This window comes from Amphibalanus amphitrite, unplaced genomic scaffold (assembly GCF_019059575.1).
Source record: "Amphibalanus amphitrite isolate SeventyFive unplaced genomic scaffold, NRLGWU_Aamphi_draft 000185F_arrow, whole genome shotgun sequence".
NCBI classification, from domain to species: Eukaryota; Metazoa; Arthropoda; class Thecostraca; order Balanomorpha; family Balanidae; genus Amphibalanus; species Amphibalanus amphitrite.
Genome location: NW_024881680.1, coordinates 470,886 through 487,368, shown reverse-complemented (window position 1 = coordinate 487,368; position 16,483 = coordinate 470,886).

Genomic DNA, 16,483 nt, shown 5'->3' with positions numbered 1-16,483 from the left:
GGTAGAAGGAATGAAGCTACCCTACAAAAATTACCGCGTGTAAGTCGGTCAAGTGGTTGCTGAGATATAGGTAAGCCTCGCAAAAGCGTCCGCACGGCCGGCCGGCCGGCCGGCCGCTCATACTCAGAAATTTCCGTTAATCTAAGGGAAGACTACGCTCGCTTCGCTCGCTCCGTAATTACCAGTATAGCGCCTTTTGGGGCGACTAACGGAGCGAGCGAGGGGGTGAGTCTTGCACGTGCGAAATTTCGAGGGGGTACCTCCAACTGACTTGTGCACGGCACCCTACTGACCGGTCTCTAGCGATGTGCCAAATTTGAGCACAATCGGCCCAGCCGTTCTCGAGATCTGGAAGCGGCACCCTGCACGTGCGCACGTGCAAAATGGGTCCCAACTGACTTGTGCACGGCACCCTACTAACTGGTCCCTAACCGTGTACCAAATTTGAGCGGCATCGGTCCAGCCGTTCTCGAGATCTGGAAACGACCCCTGCACGTGCGCACGTGCAGCAGCACCCCAACTCTGGCACATGGATATGCAGTGCCTAGTAGGTGCCTACCTACATGCCAACTTTCAGCGCAATCGGCCAAGTAGTTACCGAGATATTGCAACAATTACTAAACTGGCACCTCTTCGTTTTGCACGTGGCACTTGCATAAGGGGTCACCCACATGCATCGAGGATAGTCTAATACTTGGTAGAAGGAATGAAGCTACCCTACAAAAATTACCGCATGTAAATCGGTCAAGTGGTTGCTGAGGTATAAGCCTCGCAAAAGCGTCCGGCCGGCCGCTCATACTCAGAAATTTCCGTTATTCTACATAAGACTCCGCTCGCTTCGCTCGCTCCGTAATTATGCAATGCTTTATGATAAGTTAATGATTTGCCTCTGCCCCAAACAATCGGACATATTTTCATGGCGACCATATTTCCATATTTTCATAGCGACATGCGACATATTGCATGGCTCTAGGAAAACCATACGTGTCGAAAATAAATTCCACTGAACTGGTAACGGTACAGAAAAAATGTAACTTGGCATTACGAGTCGAGTATTATAAAGAGTATTACATAGTCGAGCATTATAGCATTACGAGTGGTAAAGTTATCTTGTTACGAGTGACTTTTGTTCTAGAAGTCGGTCGCAAATCCGTTTTTTTTCGAGCGCTAGCGTTTTACGGTTTTCACGTACATACGTAGGGTTATTTTAATTCGTTCTGTAATGTGCAGTTATTCGTTCAAAGACCAATGCACAAGCAATGCTCGATTATTTGCGCAATAATATATCTGTATTTCACAACGTGTTGATTGCGATTCTTGTCGTTGCTGTTTTTTTTCGCGTTATGTCCGCTTCTGACCATATGAATACCTGCATGACGTTTACCTGCTAACAAAAAAAGGAAAACAAAAAACATAAGGGTGTTCTGTAAATTAGATTAAAATCCAATTGATAAAACGAGTGTGTAGCTATGAAGATGAGTTAGAAGTACAAGATGGTTGGATAGGTAACGTCGGATCCCTTCTACCAGCCATCATGTTCAATAACCATCGAATGACCATGCTTCACTGATCACTCATAATTTTTTGGATTAACGCTACTTAGGTTGCACGTCTTTGATCTCCCAATCGACGCTAAAGAGCTGATGTTGGCAATTAAATATCACCACAGGGCGTCTGACATCGGAGTCAGTCGTAATCACAGCCTGCAGCTACGGTGGTTGCCGCAGCCTGTCTCAGGAACCGTCATATCTTGATTACAGGCCATCTCGGGCTCAATAGAACCCACCTCCCTCCTCCAGCGCCGGCCGCCGCCACCAATTCAATTACGCTACGCAAACAAAACCCAGAATGGGTTAGAGAACGCCATATTGCGCTAGGCACACCTGGGAAGCTTTCCATTATGTTGGCTTAATTCGTAATTCGTAATTCGTAATTCGTTTATTAGGGCTGATCCACAGGTGGCTATTACGGCCCAGTCAATACAAGCAATATGAGAGTACCTAAGTCACAAAAATCATCATAGTAAAAGACACACAAAATGTACAATGGTACTAAAAAAAAAAAAAACACTCAGGTGGCGACATGTCTCTATCGGAAGAACCGCATCAGCTGTGCCCTGGAGGCGGTCCCTGTCACCTCTCGCGGCAGACCGTTCCAAGCCGCCGCGGCTCTGTACGGGAACTGCCGCCGAGCCACCGCCAGGCGGACTCGGGGCAAGTCGATCACCGCCGAGCCCGCAGCGGTGGCACGCGTGGCCCTCTCTGAGACGACGGCTCGTGGGCGAAACATTGCCCGTAGCGAGTCAGGGGCACCAGCGGCATACAGGGCGCGATGCACATTCACTGCGTCCCTGCGCGCGATCACTTCCCCAATGTTGGGCCAGCCGAGCGCGCCGAGAGCGGGGGTGATGCGGTCAAATTTACGGAGACCAGAGACCAGTCGTGCGGCAAAATGTATGACCTTCTGCAGTCGGTCCAGGCGGGATTTGGAGGCACCACCCCAGACTGACGAGCAGTACTGGAGGTGGGGGAAAACATGGGTTTGGACAAGGATTTTAAGGATGTCTGGGGAGAGGTGATGACGAATTTTGAATAATGATATGAGGATTGCGTTGCACCGGCGGATGATGGAGGATATGTGTGGCTCCCAGCTCAGGGTTTGGTCGAGGAGAACGCCCAGCACTTTGATATGTTTTGTTGGCCGTATAGTTACATCATTTACGTTAATGGCGAAGTCTTCAACTCTATCAACTGAATTTTGCGTGCCGAAAAGGGTGAAACAGGTCTTCTCCCCATTCATTTTCAAACTATTCAAGCTGAACCAGTGCTGGAGGTGCTGGATGTTCTCCTCGGCCCGGGACTTCAGCACTTGGATGTCAGTGGGATTGGAGGGTGCTGAGTCCAGGATTTGGGTGTCGTCCGCGTAGGATATGAGGCGGCCATGGGGGAGGAAACAGGTTAGGTCGTTGACGAAGGTGAGGAAGAGGATGGGACCCACGATGGACCCCTGGGGGACGCCGTGGGAGAGTGGGAGTGCCGTCGAGGAGCGGACAAGTTGGGAACGGCCGGAGAGGTAGCTGCTGAACCAGCGGGATGAGATGCCATACCACTCGAGCTTGTTCAGAAGCACCGAGTGATCGACACTGTCGAACGCCTTGCTCAGGTCGATTGACGTTACCGCCGCGACGTCACCGTCATCGATCCTGCGAGCCGCCCATTCGACAGCGTCGAGTATGGCATCTTCGGTGGAGTGGGATGGGCGATAGGCATACTGGGATGGGGAAAGGATGTGGTTAGTGACGAGGTAGGAAGTGAGCTTAGTTAGGAAGAGGCTTAGTTAGATTCCCGAAAGTCCGAGGTTATAGCGTCACGGCAGACGAATAGGAAGGTGTTGAGACTGCTATTTGATTGCAATCACTTGGACGATTCTTGGAGTTTGTGATTGGATGGACTCAGGAAACCACAACTACAATTCGTTGGGGTGATTCAATAGCGGACGGACACTGCACTGTAAAGTCCCTGACGGGTTTTGTGTAATATAAGTTAGTGCATAATGTTCAGCGAGCTCGCAAAGTGAACTCAAATCTAGTGCCCCTTTTTGGTGTAATTCAACCTAACACTTAACCCGCGCCCCACTGCAGGGTCTTTGTATAACACGCCCTACTGGGGGGGGGGGGGGGGGCTATCCATAGCCCCCCCTCCTAACTCCGAAACTACTGGGCCGATCGTCAAAATTCAAACGGCATCTGATAGCCCCGGAAACACTGTCGAAAGAAACCTAATTTCATTGACCTCAGGGTCACCGATGACGTCACAGATCAGGTCAAAGTAAAAATCATCGATATTTGGCTTGTTCACATTTTGGGCTCTGGCTGCCGTCTTACAGGTCAGATCAGGCTGATTTTTGGTTTACACACTCGTGAACAGATGCTTAAGATACCCTCAGGGTACCAAACTTGTACTTTGATTTTCAGGTCAGGGTCAGGTCATCATAGGTCACGGAAATCTTATGTCATAAGTCGGTCACGTGACACATGTTTTATGGTCCACTTAGGCCATAGATTTCGAATTCGGTGTCGCCTGTGCCATTTGAGGCCATTTTCATCTGAATATAGCTGAGGTCAGGTCACTTTCAGGTAAAAAAGTTCAAATTTGAAAGTTAAGATTTTTCAACAAAAAACGTCTATCGGATGCAGTTTGAGCTCAAGAACACCATGGTGCTATTTATATTGGTGTACAATATCCAATTCGTACAGAAAAATGGATTTGAAAAATTTAAAATTGTGATTTGTTTTGCTATAATGCGCATAACTTGGCCATTTTTTAAATATGTCTGCACTGGCGGTCGCAGCCGCTGGCAAAAGGGGGGGGGGGGCCAAAGTCACACTCGCGGGACATAACATTTATCCGTCACCGGAGGGGGGGGGGGGGGTGATCGGCTAATTTTTTACGCCCACGAGGCGCCGAAAAAGTCGGCATTACTTATGCTTCATCCACCTCATTCTTGCGTGAAATCTTTAAGCTCAATTTAAGGCAAAATCACCAGTTCCATTTCCCGTCCCACGGTGTTTCCACCGGTCGGGCCACTGCACCATGGCGACGGATCGGTGTAGCATATACTGGAAGGTCGGGCACGCGGATTCATGACCTTACCACTATAAAACAATTCGGAAAAGTACAGATACCTCTTGCTTTGCACAAGCATGTGAAACCCAGAGAGCACTTTCAAACCATGACATTTACCCATATAGATGTGTAGCGGCGGGAGAAAGTAGGTACACCGACCTCTGGAGACCCCCGGCCCCACAGGTTCCTGGTTTTCAAAATTGGCATCTGAGGGCCGCGCGCGACTCGTGCGGGGCTTCGCAACGGCTCTATTGGGACTCGGCTCACTCAACCTGTCTTATAGTCCTACTGCTAAAAAGACTGGCCCTGAGCCCTAAGGACTTCATCAGTCTCTGCCAGCCCCACACACCGGCTCATGGGGTCCCGACGTCGAAATATGAGGGAAACTGCGCGGGACCATCAGGACGTAAAGTAATCTCGATCAGGACCAACGTAAGGCTGTGCAGGAGTCTGTGTGAGCCCTGTGATCTTCAGAAGCCCACCCATGTATGTTTTCACTTAGGGGCCAATTTAGGGCCCTCAGAGACCAGTACAGGGCCTGCAGACTGCAAAGGCCAGATGTTTGAGACCATCAGAGACCGAGTTGGGCTCTCAGAGGCTAATGTGGGTCCTTACTCATTACAGGCCAACATGGGGCCCTCAGAGGTCAGCGTGGGGCCCTAAGAGACCGGCATGAGCCGTCGTTGGACCCCAGAGGCCAGCATCAAAGGCCAAGATGGGCCCTCCTCAGAGGCCAATGCAGGCCCTTAGAGGCCGGCATCGGGTCTTCAGCAGCCAGTGCGGGGCCCTCATTGGCACCTACATGTTCGTCTTGGGACACCAGAGACAGCAACAAGGCCATTAGAGTCCGGTGTGAGACCCTCAGACGCCGGTTGGGGCCCCTGAGGCAGGTTAGGGGCCCTCATATGCCAGATGTGGGGCCTGAGAGGTCGATGTGGGCTCTTAGCGGTCAACGTGGGCGCTTGACCGCCACTGAAGTTCCATCAGAGGTCAGTGTAGGACGCTCAAAGACCGGTGTGGGAGCTATATAACCCATTAATGCCGCTTGGGTCATATATGACCCAAAAGCAAAATCTTAATGTTTTTTCTCAATGGAGGCAAGTGGCACTTTGAGGAACTTGTGCGCGTGTTTTGTTGGATTTGTGGGTTCAGTGACGAGCATCTGAGCCGCATAAAACTTGTGTGAACTCGTCCAGTGAAGTTTCTGGAGCCAAAGACGACGGGACTGCACAGCCGCCGGTCACTGGCAATGGCGCGCCGTCCCAAAAAGTAATATTATATTATGTTTGCACTTTACTATCTGTTCAATGATCGTCCACCTGGCATTGAAATTTGTCTGAAAAGGGCATGATGTATAATTTTGCCCTTCTTGTCGCCATCGGATAACTTTTTTTCCTCGATAAATATCATTGGGTCATAAATGACCCAGCCGGCAATAGTGTTGTCAATGTTCTCGTACGTTGAATACAAGGAAAGCATTTGATGATTATACGATTATTTATTTCTGGGGGTTGTGATCAGATCACAGTGGCGGATCCAAAGGAGAGGGGTCATATGGGTCACTTATGACCTCCCTTGGGGCCCGGGGGCACCATGCCGACCTATTAGGGGCACCACAGGCCTGACAGGGGCACCACAGGCCTAGTGTTGCGATGTTATGATATCATGAGTGGACCGGTCGTGCGGGGCCGTGACGCAGGGCGGGCCGGCGACTCGGCCGGCCGAGGGGCACCACGGGCCTGTCAGGGGTACCACAGGCTTGTTAGGGGCACCACAGGCCTGCAAGAGCACCATCGGCCTAGCAAGAGCACCACAGGTCTGCCAGGGGGCAGGGGGCACCACAGACCTGCCAGGGGCACCAGAGGCCTGCCAGGGGCACCATCGACCTCACAGGGGCACCACCAGCCTCGCACGGGCACCTTGGGCCTGTAAAGGGCTCCACGGGCCTGTCGGGAGCACTTCAGGCTTACTAAGGGCACCACAGTCCTGCCAGGACCCAGGGGCACCAGCGGCCTAGCAGGGGCACCACGGGCACGCCAGAGGCACCACAGGCCTTTCAGGGGCACCACAGGCCTAGCAATGGCACCGCAGGCCTGTCAGGGACTCCACAAGCCTGTCAGGGGCACCTCAGGCTTGTCAGGGCCCAGGGGCACCACAGTCCTTCCAGGGAAACCACAGGCCTGTCAAGCCTATGGAGCACCAGAGGCCTAACAATGGCACCACAGGCCTGCCAGCGGCACCAACGGCCTCGCCGATGAGACGTTGCAAAGCATTGCAATGCAGTGCCTCTTAATATTGTTTGGCTGAGACCGCTATACAGTATACACAACAAGGTATCTAGCTAAATTGGTTTTCGTGATGACTCCTTATTTGTGACTATACTAATGCCGGTTGGGTCATTTATGACCCATGCTTATAACTTGAGAACCGATGGAACAATTTTTTAAGCTTGCACAGTTTTCTTACTGGGACCCGTGTGGCTAACATTTGTTAAGGACAACTTAAGAATCAAAAAATACAAATTCCGGCATTAATGGGTTAATAGCTGGGCGTGTTTTCTTTTTAGCCTCGTGACGATCGAATCAGGGCCAGGGCCCCATACACCTATGGGGGCCTATCGGTTGCTTGAGGGGGGGGGGGGCAAATGATATGACGGCCCCCTTTATGTGCCTTGGGGGGGCATGGCCCTGATGCCCCCCCCCCCCCCCAGCGACTGCCACTGTGTACACATTACATACAGGCCTCTGAGATTACATACTAGCTCATGCAAACTCTATGCAGGCCCCGGAGGTCCCAAGCTAATCCTTAAGAAACCAAGCCGGCGTACGGCGTCACCACCGGGCTTCTGAGGTGCACAGCACCAACCCATGAGGTCTTATGTGGCGTAGAGCCACGCTCATTTGGCAGGGCCCACCCGCCACTGGCGAAGAGGGTCTCATGCAAGCCATTGCTGGGCCTACGAGAGCCTCAAGTAAACCCACGCTGATATTCCATATAAGATCCGGCCATACTCGTGAACCGGTGCCAGCGACGCTAACCGCCAAATTGACAGAATGCGAAACTGAGCCCACTCATGAGTGAAATTTACGTCCTTTGATGGCGCAAGAGAGAAAATGAAACATACAAAAAGCTTTTCAAGGACTTTTGTTCGATCTGCAAGGTGGGGCCAAAAGATAGTATGGCCCCACCTTTCAGCACCAAAGGGGGGGCATGGCCCCCGTGGCCCCCCCTGGGACCGCCTATGTATGTCTGGCTAAAACTTGCTAGAGTAAGTCATAAGCATGTGTTCTATCATATACCTATATTCCGGTTTTTTCCGAAAAGTCAAAATATAAAAATACAAATTCTGAATTTTGATATATAATTTAAGAAATTTTCCAATTTTCGAAAATTCGAGATAGCAGTTTGATAGCACAGTCCATTCTGAGTCCTCTCATGCAAAGAAATTGGATCTAGCTAAAAAAACGGAGCTCTTGGGAGCGATTCCCGTGGTTCAATGTTTTGCGTCGAAATCGGCCGAACATGACGTCACTCTGACGTCATTTCCGGCTGACCTATGGTAGCTACGAAGTTCATATTTTGACACAAGGTGTCAAATTGATGCAGCCGAAGGTACTGAAATTTTGGCGTCGATACGTCAAGCGGTTTGGAAGTTATCGCAGAAAAACGGGAGGGGGGGCTATGAATAGCCCCCCCCCCCCAGTGGGGCGCGGGTTGATACCGTTGCGTCTCGCCGTTCATTCCTTTGGTGCGGTGCTGCCTGGTCCGACAGTCCCCGTATGGCAGGACATCCAGGCTCCAGCCACCGATACAGTTATCCCGTAGGGGTGTGCTGAATTTCGGACCTGCCATCCGACATCGACCTCGGTTAAATCGGCGTGAGGCGACCGTCAGCCGAGACGGTAGTGTGGGGCCAAGGACGTGAGTCTGGTCTACCATACTCTCGCGCATTCTTACCGGACGGTAAGAATGCGACGTTTGTTCAAAAAGTTACACTGACGGATACGACGGATCACTGTATTATGCCAGCTCCCTGACAATAAGAGTTTCTCTTCTGTAGCTGACTCGTCCTCTGGTCCAAGCTGACTCAGCTCGGAGCAGAGGGCGCTTCTGTAGAGGTCCCCTACGCTAGATGTCGCTGCTTCGCCACTGTTATCAAGTCTGCTGTAGTCACTAGTCAGTGGACCGGACGCCAGGTGGCACTGCCTATCCCTCCCAGCTCCCTCCCTTCCTTAGAGAGGGCCAAGTATGACCAAACACGCCTGAGCTGGTGGTCACCCTTCCTCTACATGCAGTAAACTGGTGAGGGCGGCCTAAGATAGCAGCCTTCCTCCCTCCATGCTGACCATTCGCGCAACAGCAGGTGGTCTGTCCAACCCGGAAGCGCTTAGCTGCGGCGGCGTACCATGTCGGTGGTCAAACAAGCCTAATCTGTCCTATTCTTCTCATAGTCCCAATCTGCAGCAGTTTTGATGGAATAAAGGAGCCATCGCAGTCCCTCTGATCTGGACGGCCACCTTTGACCTTTATCCGATTCGAGCAGCTCCCACCGAAGCTGCTCGAGTCTCCCTCTGGGGTGACCGTTTCATTTCACAGGCTCACTGTCTCAACGGGACGGGAAAACCGGTAGCATGCTGATATAGACGAATATCAAACAGTGCTCGGATGTTTCTCCCCACGTTCAGTTATTTCGTGTTCCTGAAAATGATCTGGAAAGATCGTTAGGGCCTTATTGAGTACGTCATTGTTGAAAGTGCGAAAGAAGAGACAAGCGGACCGAGGAAAAGCTTAAAACCCGCGCCCACTAAGGTGTGCGTATAACACGCCCTACGGGGGGGGGGGGCTATTCATAGCCCCCCCCTCCTAACTCCGAAACTACTGAGCCGATCGTCAAAATTCAAACGGCGTCTGATAGCCCCGGAAAAACTGTCGAGCGAAATCTAATTTCATTGACCTCGAGGTCACCGATGACGTCACAGGTCAGGTTAAAGTAAAAATTATTAGCATTTTGGCTTGTTCACGTTTTGGGCTCTGGCCGCCGTCTCAAAAGTCACATCAGGCTCATTTTTGGTTCACACACACTCGTGAACAGATGCTCTAGATACCCTGAGGGTACCAAACTTGTACTTTGATTTTCAGGTCAAGGTCAGGTCATCACAGGTCACGAAAATATTATGCCATGCGTCGGTCACGTGACACATGCTTTATGGTCCATTTAGGCCAAAGATTTCGAATTTGATGTCGTGTGTGTCATTCGAGGTCATTTTGAGTCGAATTTAGCTTAGGTCAGGTCACTTTCAGGTCAAAAAAGGTCAAATTTTGAAGTTATAATTTTTCAACAGAAAAAGGTGTCTATTGGATGCAGTTTGAGCTCAGGAACACGATGGTGCTATTTATATTGCACTACAATATCAAATACGTGGTGAAAAATTGATTTGAAAAATTAATATTTGTGAATGTTTTGCAAAAATGCGTATAACTTGGGCATTTTTGAAGATATTTAGCTAACACTTGCTAGAGTTGGTCATAATAACGCGTTCTATCACATATATTCCGGTTTTTCCGAAAAGGCAAAAACTTTTTGATAAAATGTAAAAATGTAAATTTTGAATTTTATTATATACAATTTTCGAAATTTTCAAAATTCTGAAAATCCGAGATAGCAGTTTGATAGCGCAGTCTATTCTGAGTCCTCTCATGCAAAGAAATTGGATCTAGCTTAAAAACTGAGCGCTTGGGAGCGATTGCCGTGGTTCGATGTTTTGCGTCGAAATCGGCCGAACATGACGTCACTCTGACGTCTTTTCTGGCCGACCTATGGTAGCTACGAAGTTCAAATTTTGACACAAGGTGTCAAATTGATGCAGCCGAAGGTACTGAAAGTTTGGCGGCGTCGATACGTCAAGCGGTTTGGAAGTTATTGCAGAAAAACGGGAGGGGGGCTATAAATAGCCCCCCCCCCCAGTGGGGCGCGTGTTAACCAGGAGCCTGCCACTAATAGGCAGAGCTGGGCAAGTGCGTTCCTTTAGTGCGTTCCTGCGTTCTTCCGTACGTACGCACCGCCCTTTTTAGGAACGCAAGAACGCAGGAACGCAAAGTTTTTCAAAGGAACGCAAGTAAGAGGAACGCACCACCCGAAATTTTGAAGCGTTCCTGCGTTCTTGCGGAACCACCCGAAAAATTATATTGCTGCCAATGACCTCTGTGTCAAATGTTTGAATCTCGAGTACGTGTGTTTGCCGGTAGAGGCGCCACTTGTCGGTCGAATCGAGGAAGGCTTGCTTAGATTTAGTGGTGATGTTTACTATTCGATTCGGTTTTAGGCATTAAATGTGTAAAAAAAATTTAGTGGTGATGTTTACTATTCGATTCAGTTTCAGGCATTAATTGTGTAAAGTAAATATGATAACTTTTACTAAGATACATCTTTTAACTTAACTATTGTTTTTTTTTTAAGCAGGTCGTATTTTTGTTGAAAACCCTACGGATGATATTGGTAAAACGTATTTCAGATATTCGATTCGGAAAAGAGATGTCGAGTTGCTTTTCGGCCCCACGTCGCCATTCTGGGTATTCTGTGATCGATTCGCCCCGTGTTTGGTTGGGCCCGCGCCGCGTGGTTCGGCGGTATTTTTGAGGGAGGAACGCAGGAACGCAGGAACGCTAACGCACCGAACGAAAAAAAAATTGAGGAACGCTATTCCAGGAACGCACTAACCGCGGCCGGAGGAACGCAGGAACGCTAACGCACTACCGAAAATAGACAATAGACAATAGACAATAGACAGTTTATTCAGGACATTCCACTGGAACATGTGGCTATTACTGCCCGTCGTCAGTAAAACAGGTGATGATAAAATACAATAAAAGATGAAAGGGGAACACATATACAGAGAGACACTCATGATGACTAGTTGCTAGTGTTCTGCTCCTCGAGCAGATGCCTGCGTAGGCGTCGTCCGAACGCCCCCGGGGGCAGTCGGGGCAAATCCGATGGCAGTGAGTTGAGGGCAGCCGGCGCTCGGCAGGTGAACCGGCGTTTGCCCATCTCTGTACGGGATCGCGGCACGTGCAGGAGTGTGTCCTGCCGCGTGCTGACAGCAGCGTCCCGGCCGCGCGCCTCAGCCACGGTGGCCAGACTACCCGCTAGCAACTCCGGCTCGGCGTGACACCGCACTTTGTGCAGCAGGCACAGGGAGTGGTAGGTGACGAGGTTCTCCGCGCTGAGCCAGCGCAACTGGCACATCAAATCGGAAACATGATCGTACTTTTTGCGGCCGAAAATGACTTTTGCTGCGTAGTTTAAGATTTTTTGTATCCGAGAGAGATTGTGTCTGGTGCCAGCACCATACACTGCGATGCAGTATCGAACTTGTGATATGACCAGTGCGCTGACCAGCACGGAGATCACATTGGGCGGTAGGTGCCCCCGGAGATGCGAGAGACCACCCAAAACTCCAAAGCAGCGTTTCGTGAGCGTTGTAATATGATCACCCCAGGTCAGGTGACGATCAAATATGATGCCGAGATTTTTTGCTGAGGAAACTGGGGACAACTCGTGATCGCGGTATTTTACTTTAAGTTCAGGCAATGTGCGAAGATTTTGGGGGCTGCCCAACAGCATCAGCTGAGTCTTAGCGGCGTTGACTTTTAAGCCGTTGGCCCGGAACCAACGGTCAAGAGAGGCCAATGTGTCCTCCATACGAGTGACGAGTGATTGAAATTGAGATTTCTTGCCGCTTACTAGAATTTGTGTGTCGTCTGCATATTGTACTACTACTGCGCCTTCGGCAAACTGACTAAGGTCGTTGGCGAAGACGCAGTAGAGGAGGGGGCCTAAGGCTGAACCCTGAAAAACTCCGATGCTGTTGGGTAGCGGGCGGGACTTTTTGATTCCACCGTGATTGTCAGTGAAGCTGACGCTCTGAGTGTGGTTTTGAAGATATGCGGAAAACCATGAAGTGTCAATTCCGTGCGCCTGTAATTTTGAAAGGAGCTTCGAGTGGTCAATCACATCAAAACATTTGCTCAAATCCAGCAGGCAGAGAAGGGAAACCTCTCCATGGTCAGATGCGGATAGGATATGGTCGGAAATGGATGCGAGCGCGGTTTCCGTGGAATGGTGAGGTCGGAAACCGTGCTGGTTAGGAGATAGGAGATGGTTTTCAGACAGGTAGGAATAGAGCTGTTGGTGGACAGCTCGCTCTAGGATTTTGGTGATGACAGGTACGATGGATATGGGACGGAAGTTGGACGGGCTAGACAAATCACCGGATTTTAAGATGGGATGAACAAGGGAATGTTTCCAGGAGTGCGGGACGTCGGATTGGGTAATGCTGGAGTTGAGCAAATGTAGGAGCACCTCACCGATCGACTCAAAACACGCACGGAGCACGTGAATACTGACACCGTCCTCGCCACAGGCCGACGAGCTGCTAAGTCCGAAGACGACAGCACGCAGCTCTGACAGCGACAACGGCGCCAGCACGAACGCACAGGCGCCCACACGCGGCAAACGGCAAGGGGCGGTCGGCAGATCACCCGACCCGCGTACCTCGGCAGCTACTCGCGGTCCGACACTGACAAAATAATCATTCAGGTGGTCCGCCGATGTGCTGGGCACAGCACGCGACCCCCGCCTACTACCCACGTACGGTCTGATAATGCGCCACATGCCCCGGCGCCCACTCTCCCGAATGCGCCGCTCCACGTCATCACGGCTGTCACGCCGGATAGCGCTGCGTACCGCCCTGTTCGCGTTGCGGTATTCGCTCGAGCCGTGCCCGTACCGCGCTAGCGCCCCCCGACGGCGACACATCAAATCCTTAGTGGCGTCGGACACGAAAGGGGCAGTAGGGTTCCGGATCTTGACGGCTCTGATGGGAGCGTGGGCGTTCAGAACGGGTAAGAAAGTCGTCAAGAAGTTGCTCCACTTATCGGTGACAGCTGGCGTGGAGAAAACAGCGTCCCAATCGGTGTGTGCGAGGTCGAGATTCAACATAGTAAAATCGGTTCTTTTAAGACTCCGCGAGAGTATAACAGTTGGTGACGGCCTACAGCGGGGCATGCCGATAGCGGCGCGAACAACTTTGTGTGTACTAAAATGACAAAACTTCGTAAAACAAGACTTTACAATGTCGGGACAGTTGGTGATGAAAACATCGAGCAAAGAGCCAGTAAAATATGTAGGAGACGTTACACACTGCACGAGGGAGTTATCCGATAAAAACTCTAAAAGGCAACGTTTGGCTGGGTGCGTGTCACACTTCAAAAAACAGCAGTTTAAGTCGCCACTAATAAACAACTTGAGGTGAGGGTAATTGACAGTCACGTGCTGAAGCTGCGCCTGAAGGTCCGTGAAGTCGGCAGTCAGGTCGGCGACGGTGTGACGGGGCGGGCGGTATACCGTGCACAGGACGAACTGGCGTCTGCTGTCCGGTTTGATGAGTGTCCAGAGCGTCTCCAGTTTACTCCCGGGACAGGAGGCGTCTGCTGGCATCTTGATAGGCGATACCGAGACGCCGTCTCTGGTCGCCAGCGCCACACCGCCGTAACCCCTGCCGTCGGACCGGTCTGCGCGGAGAAGCTGGTATCCCGGCAGCACCACGAGTCGGTTCGGCGTCGTCGGCCTCAGCCACGAACATCGAGGAACGCGCCCAGCTCTGCTAATAGGGTTAAATGAGACAAAGTGATTTAGCTCAAAGCTCCTCGCTAGACGGTCATGCGGGCCCGGGGCCACGATCCAACCGTGCATCCCGGCGATTGGAGACTTCAAAAGCTCACTGGTCCGTAACGTCATCTACGCGCCGAAAAAAATTCAGCCTTCTGCGACCAACCATCTCATGCCCTATACTGTGGCCAATGGGGCCCACTGCGGCCTGCGAACGAACTCACAGAGTCACAGACGGATTGTGATTGTAAATATGTGAAATACTAAACTGCAACAAAAACTCTAAATACAGATTAAATTATGCTACTAAGATTAAACTAAGACCATTTGAGTCCTAAGCATCGGTAAGTGGTCGAAGCTCGACATACTCGTCCTCAACTGCATCGAAGCATAGCAGTGCTCTTACTTAACCCTCGCCCTGGCAGGGCATTTTTCATAACACGGCCTGGCAGGGGGGGGTCGATGCGACCCCCCCCCTCGCGATTGGCTCCTATGGCACCTAGAAACACCAAATTTGGTAGGTAGGTGGGCCCCCTGGATTTCTCGCCCCTGTGCAAATTTGGTTGCTCTAGGTCAATATTTAGGGGGGTTTTGGGGGGTATAAATGTAAAAATTTCGCTAAAAACAGGTCAACAGTTTTTCGCTTATAACTTTTGATCTAATTAAGATAGAGCAAAAAGAAAAGCACCAGTAAACTCAGCACGTCAAGGCGCGTCGAATGATATACTTTTTAGCTTGCTTAAGTGTACTTAAAGTTTTTCTTAAATTTTAAGTAAACTTAAATTAATAAATTAAGTTCAAGTTAGCCAAATTGCATCATATCGCATATCATTCGATTCGGCTGATCACGAGGAACACAATGATACCATTTTTTAAGCTCTAGCGTCATTATGTGCCAAGTTATTGGCAAAAACGTCATTTGACCTCAGTTGACCTCATTTGACCTGACCCATGGATAAGTACACCAAACAAAGAAGCACCAAGTGACCTGCTGTTAAGTACTGTGGTTTCAAAGCACAAAAGTGATAGAACGAAGCGGATATCTCCAGTATTTTCCGAATTTAGTATTTTCCCATAGGCTTAACATTACGACGTAATGACCTCTAACTGACCTCAGGTCAGTGACCTCAAAAAACCCGGAATATATGTTATACAACTCGGTGAACTTAGCACATCCTGAAAGTTTGAAGGAAATCAGTCGAAAACTGTGAGTTGGACAGGTGCAAAAAGAAAATTGAAATTTGACCATGACCTTGTACCGGTTTTTCTGACCTGGTGACCTGACCCAAGGTCACCCGGACCTGAAATTTTCAGGTCATATGTAAAAAGGTTGCCCCATAGGCTGTGCCAAATTTGGCGGCGCTGCGCGCCGCCGTTTTTGCGCTATCTTCGAAAAACCTTAGGGGGGGGGGTCGCATCGACCCCCCCCCCCTGCCAGGGCGAGGGTTAAAATGTTTCCTAAACGCTCTAATGCACGATGAATAACGGCAAAATTAGCTACTGTCACGCAAAGCACTACGAACACCACTTGTGCCGTGTGCGACGTTTCTGAAAGTTTGAACAGCGGCGACTTCGGTTTCAATCGCTCCTCCAAACTTTGCGCCGTGTGGAAGCCGGTGGCCGCGCTCCGTTCGACTGTTGCGTGCCGCGAGCCCGGCCACTTTTCTATCGAACGCCGACCGATGCAGGTAGCACGTGCGTCGACTTATGTAAGGCGGGCTGAGGGGAAGCGATGGTAACCAATGGCAACCGGGTGGGACCGGGTGGCAGCCGATGTAGGCCAGAGTCCGGAAACATCACATCAAGACCTGAAATTTAAGCAAAATGATAATTGAACTACCTTGTAGCGACAATAAATTGATGACCAATCTCTTTCATCAGCGCCGTTGAGCCATCAAAGTTCAAACGGTAGGTAATCGTTAACCTCTGAATGAGAGCTCCGGTATCCATCGGTGATCTCTACTGTGACGATCGTACACCTCCGTTGATCTTTGTTTATATATGACCTCCAATGACCATCAGTGACCTCCGTTGACTATCGATGACCTCCAGCGTCCATCGCTGACCTCCAGATTCCAGCATCCATTGTTGACCTCCACTGACCGTTTACGACCGACCTCCGATTATCAGCAGTGACCTCTGGTGACCATCAGTGACCTCCATTGACCATCAGTGACCTCTAGCGTCC